The 6,042-nt window shown below is 41.2% G+C and overlaps 1 non-coding gene across 1 annotated transcript; it reads left to right on the forward strand.

The window, feature by feature from the left end:
- Nucleotides 1–518: 518 nt before the first annotated feature.
- LOC130741618 (small nucleolar RNA R71) lies at nucleotides 519–625 on the forward strand. The gene has a single exon (XR_009020506.1). It is a non-coding gene; the product is annotated as a small nucleolar RNA R71 (small nucleolar RNA).
- Nucleotides 626–6,042: the final 5,417 nt, after the last annotated feature.

A 6,042-nucleotide genomic window follows, 5' to 3' on the forward strand; every position in this document is an offset into this window, starting at 1 on the left:
TAGGAATCCTTGACTAGGAAATTGCCTTTGAAAGGCACTTCCTTGCCCATTATTACCTTGCCTCCAATAGAAATTAGGGTGGTTCCTCCATCCCGGATTATAAGTATTTGAGAATGGGTCGTTTCGAGCTTGACCCATGGCCTTCACTTCCTCTTTCGGTCTAGTCTCGGTGCACTCTTCACTGTCATGTGGCCCTCCACAAGTCACACACTCCACTTTGGCAACTCGACCACCAATCACCTTGGTCCTCTTCATTTGACTTTGAATTTCATTCATTTGCTTGGAGAGTTGCTTGTTCGAGGCCATGAGCTGATCATAAGCTTCAACCTCAAGGACTCCTCTTCGGGCTTGGCGTTCATTACTAGAGTTCATGGCTCTGATAACCATTTTTTCAATCAACTCGTACCCAACTTGTGGAAGTAGGGCATCGAACTCTCCATTTGAGGCCGTATCCAAACCAAACCTCGAAAATATATTGGAGACCATCATAGAACTTCGCCACTTGTTCAGCTTGGGTGAGGTTGTGTTCAGGACACCTCCTCAAGAGCTTCTTGAACCTCTCCCAAGCTTCATAGAGATTTTCATCGGTGGATTGAGCAAAAGTCATGATGTCGTTCTTGAGCTTTCTCAAGAGGGCTCTTGGAACAAACCTTGTGGTGAATTTCTCGGCTAAATCTTCCCAAGAGGTGATGCTACCTTGGGGCTGTGAATTCAACCACTCTTCAGCAGTGTCCCTCAAAGAGAAAGGAAACAAACTCAAGCCGATGGTGTCCGCTGAAACATTTTGAACTCGATAGGTGTTGCAATTGCGGATGAACCGCTTCATGTGTGCATCAGGATCTTCAAGAGCACCTCCACCATACTTATTTTGGCTCACCAAGTTGATGAATGTCGGCCACAGCTCAAAGTTTCCCGTGCCATCGGGTGAAACTATGTTGCCCGGATAATCGTAGCTCATGGCAGCCAAGGTGAGGTCTCTAAGAGAACGATTGGCATTCTCCGCTTCTTGCTCTTGAAGTCTTTGAGCAATAGCCTCTTGCACTCTTTCTTCAATGTGGGCTTGCAACTCCTCCTCCGTCATATGGACAGCCATGGAGGCTATCTCAGCAGCTCTTTGCTGAGCTCGACGCCGATGGAGAGTATGTTCAGGCTCCGGATCAAACACCAATGGATTCGTACCGAGCCTACCTTGCATAAACTGAAATCACAAAAACAAAGCAAAGGTTAGTAACACCTATTTAATGCAATGCCTAATAAAACAAAAAATACAAACTCTTCAACTTAAACCGAAAACCACAAACAATCCCCGGCAACGGCGCCAAAAACTTGTTGGTCAATCTGCAAGTGTACAGAAACCTCCGGGTTTTAAAATGTCGAACAACAAGGATTGTGAGTGAGAATTGTGGATTTAAGCCTAAAGTTTGCAAGTTTTGAAAACAGTAAAATTCTGAAATTGATTTTGGTTGTTGGTGACAAAAGGTTCGCAAATGAGCAATATTGAAAGTGTTGAAAATAACAATTGATGGAAATGCCTTGGGTTGTTAATCATCTAATCCACTCTAGTCTACCTATCCTATGCATGTGAAACCTTGATTTATCCCTTGTTGCTTTAGCCTATGTACTTACTAATTGATTCCTCACAAAAGTAATTCTCCCAAATTGAAAGTTAAGCCCAATTCCTTGTGTACTCAATCATTCATTTGAGGTTTTAACGCATACATATTCAGGCCAACAAAACCCTACCCTCACTCTATTCCTAGAAGCAAGCATAGAAGGATCTATTCCAATTCATGTCCCTAAGTCTTAACAAACTTCCATTTGATTATAATCTAGCCTATAGCAAGGGTGCACCAAAGCTAAACATGCATAAAGGAATTGAAATACAAGGTTAAATCAAGAACTCATGCATAGAGATAGGATTTAGAAAACTAAAGCTTCGTAGAATCTTATAAACCGAAAGCATAAAAGAAAACTAGCCACTCATGGCTAGAGAATCCATACAAGAAAATGTTAAAAACCTGAGAAAGATTACAAGTTGGAAGCCTCCGACAAGCCCCAAGGTTCTCCTCAGCTCTAAAACTTGATCCAAAATGAGTAAAATGTCTAAGTCTCCCAAAGAAATTGGCTAAAACCTTATTTATAGACAAAACACACGAGTCTGGGCGCTCAGGCGCCAATTCAGAGCGCCTGAGCGCCAATTCCATGGCAAAAACATGCCTCTGAAAGGCAATAGGCGCCTAGGCGCCACTTCCAGAAAGCTTGGAAAATGTAACTGGCGCCTAGGCGCCAATTCCCAGCGCCTAGGTGCTCAAAGCTCGCTGGAAATACTTTTTAGCTTCTTCATAACTCCTCTTCAAGCCTCTTTAAGCCTTCCTTCAATTCCATGCTTCTTGACCTTTCTTCTCCTTCAGTTTCAGACCTGAAAGCTTAACCACCAAGCAAAGGAAAATATCTAGAAGCTCAAAGAGCTTATTAGCAAAGAGGACCCTCAAAGAACATAGGAAAATCATGCAAGTCCTAAACTTACGTAAAATGCAAGAAAAGTCCCTATAAAACTACAAAATTACCAAAACAAAGTAAAGACACAAAGAAAGAAAAAAAATGCATGAGAATGCATGAAACACTACATGAGACTCAACAAAAATACTCAAAACAAACAAAGAAATGACCCTTAAAACACCACTAAAATAGGGTCATCATCCTCCCCGAGAGATGAATCATTTTGAACTAGCTGTCGAACGTCTGGCAGCAGGCCTACCGCCCAAACACAAACATGAAACCAAAGCCAAGGCGCTAGGGTCAACTTACGAGATAGAGTAATTATACAACAGCATGTGATGAGGGGTGTGTATATATATATATATATATATATATATATATATATATATATATATAATGCTAGCATGTTATCGGCTCTAACAATAATTCAACAAGCACACAATTCTAGTTAGGGTGCATGTATGTTTGAGATGCAATTCAATGATCCGGATAGTTTGTTTGGGATGGGCACCATCGAGTCAGTCCTAACACCGGCCTAGTGTTTAACCACTCCGCTCGGGTGTCACTTACAACCCATGCATAGTCGGATCAATTCTAACCACCCTAGGTTGAATCATTCCATCGGCTATGCCGAAGATACATTTAGGTGTTCTTCGATGAAGGCCAATCTTTCGACTGTCCCAACCTTCGTGAAGCCGACCGAAGTCGTCCCAACTTCACCGAGGCCCGATCTTTCGACCGTCCCAAGCCCTGAATGTATGCATGATGCAATATGGTTAGCCAAACATCGAATCGTCCTCGCACGTGCGTGTTTAACTACAATTTCAATTTAAAAGTACCCGAAGGTCAAAGTCGTCTTGCGACTAGGCTGTGAAAAGCCGGAGTACATGAAGCTCTCAGTGACATTTCCTTGGTCACTATGGTTCACCTCTGTGGCGACCATCAAATTATTCAAGAAGTGCAAGCAAGCACTTATTTCCCTTATTAATTATGTTGACTAATCCCCTTGACGGTCAAGCAAACGATTCAACGAGCGAGAAGGGTATTACCCACACTCAGTTTTTCTTATATCATGGCTTGTCGACTTATTCTCGTATTTCACAATCATTTTCATTTCCTAAGTTTCCCTAAGGTCATCGTTAATTAATTAAAGCGCTTCAAGTTGAGTTAATTCAATTATGAGGTTTATTGTCAAAATCTAAGTTTCATGAATTATCAAGTTCCATGTTCTAACTAATCAAAGTCCCCAAAATCCCCCAAGTGTAAACCCCGGGAAAAGTCTAAGTATTTCAGGAAGGGCTAGATCTCAGTTCTCTGGTCAGGACCTGCCTAGGGTTATTATTCCAACCCGAATGATCAAAATGAATCAATTCGAATGTCCCACACTCCGCAATCGCGTCAAAGCGCACAATTCGATAACAATATCAATATCTCAAGCTATAAGAAGCAATATAATAATAATTCAGTGCGGAAATCATAAGACGGAAACCAGTAAACGGCCGAAGCCTCTTAGAAAACGGAGACACACGTCTCATATAAGTTCACTCGGTCGAAGCCTCCAGAAAACATTTTTCCATAAAGTGATAAACAGTATTCAATACAATATTCAATATCAAGCAATATCCAAGTCGAATTTATTGACGCCTACAATACAAATAGCTAGTAAGTAAGTTACCTTAACCTCGAGTTGTTCCAATCTCGCGGTGCAGGTCACGATCACGAGCTTGCTCTATCAACCCCAAAGTTTCCACAAACGAACCTTGGAACAAACAAAGCGAAAAGCAATCAAAACAAGTCAATTCGATTACAACAATACTAATTAATGATAGACAAAGCTTAAAAAGCTTCCGAGTACGACACTCTAACACTAATGGAAGAATTTCCCCGACCGGGTGAGTTTTGACACGTGAAACCAAACCATAAAATTCTAATATTTTCCTTTGCTCACTAAAATGCGCATAACTCGAGCTACAGAACTCGGAATGACACGAAACCAAAGCCAAAATTTCGGCGACTCGAAGGTACAGTAAGCATAAGGCCAACCTTGCCCAGATTTGAGTTTCCTCACTGTCCTAACACAAAGGTCTCGGCCACTCTCCAATTTAGCGTTTCGGCGCTTTTTCTTCAATCTAATTTAATTCCTAGGTAGTTTTAGGGTATAACTAGGGTAAGGAAACTGTCGGAAAAATTTTAGGACGAATAGTTTGAATTACGACTAGTTAGGGGCACTTTGGTCCAAAAATAAAGCTCAAAAACTCAAAGTAGAAACTTCGGAAAACAAAATTTATGGGGTCGTTCACAACGACATTTATAGCAACTAATCCTAAGGGCACTAAGTCGGATTGTGGCTTTTCGAAGATAAAGTTTCAATATGTGAGTAAATGGGTTTTTACACCGTTTTTCAGATCTACGGCGACTCGATCGAAATCGGCGCGCAACGGGGAGAGATATAGGTTGTTGGGTAGTTATATAAGGTAGTTCAAAAGAAAAATCGGGAAAATCGAACAATTTTACGAAAAGCTCGAAACTTGGAGCTCAGAAAGAGATAAAGAATTGCAATAAAAAAAACGGTCAGAGGTAAGAATTGAGTAGATTACCTCTGTGTCGTGAAGTAGAGACAAACATCTCGAAGATCGGTCAAGAAACGATGAAGTTCTCCCTCTCCCTTTCTTCCTCCTAGCTCGCGGCCACACACATGAGAAATGACAAGTTTTTTTGTTTTTTTTTCTATTTATAGGGGAGAGAAATCGCGGGAAAAAGAATATTTCGCGATTCCGATTTTTGCAGTATGTTCATCGGTGAATTCTAAGCGAGATTCTGGTGACAGAATTCCAAAACTCAAAACAAGTCTCTTGAATTTGAAGAAAACGATCCAAAAGCGGTGTAAGTTAAAATACTCCGAAAAACTATTTTTTGCGGTGAAAGTCGGATGACAAAACTTCCTCCTGAAGAAAGATTGGAAACGTCGAAAGAAATCTGGCAACGCGGATGGAAACTTCGTTAGAAGCTCCGAATAGAAAAAGTCTCCATTCAGCGTTTGAATTTAGAGTTTTGAGAGAAAAGAATTTAGCGTCGTCGGACTTCCGAGAAGTGAAACCTATCGTGCGTACAGTCCAGAGTTCCGAAATGAAACATTGGTCGAGGGAAAAATAAAGAGAACTTCTTATTTTTCCAAGGATTTAGAATTTCGCTTAAACAGTGCTTTAAGAGCGGAATTAGCATTTTCTGAACACTCTCGCCATAAGGCGGGTGTGCAGCAACTCGCACTAACTCCTCAAACGACTATGGTACTATCCTCAAGCAATTCGTGAACTTTCTTCTTCATTAAACTTTCCCAAACAGCAAACTCCTGTCACGCTTACACCGATCCTACGCGTGAGTCGGAAAAATAATTATTTAATTCAGTTCCGAAATCTGGGTCTTACAACTAACACATATTGTATACTAGGGTTTGGTTCGTTGGTCTGACTATCGATCGATCTGAGACAGTGTATCTCTACCGTCAAGAGATTCGATCAGAGTAGCTTCCTATCCTCATCTACT

This window comes from Lotus japonicus, chromosome 2 (genome assembly GCF_012489685.1).
Source record: "Lotus japonicus ecotype B-129 chromosome 2, LjGifu_v1.2".
Lineage (NCBI taxonomy): Eukaryota > Viridiplantae > Streptophyta > Magnoliopsida > Fabales > Fabaceae > Lotus > Lotus japonicus.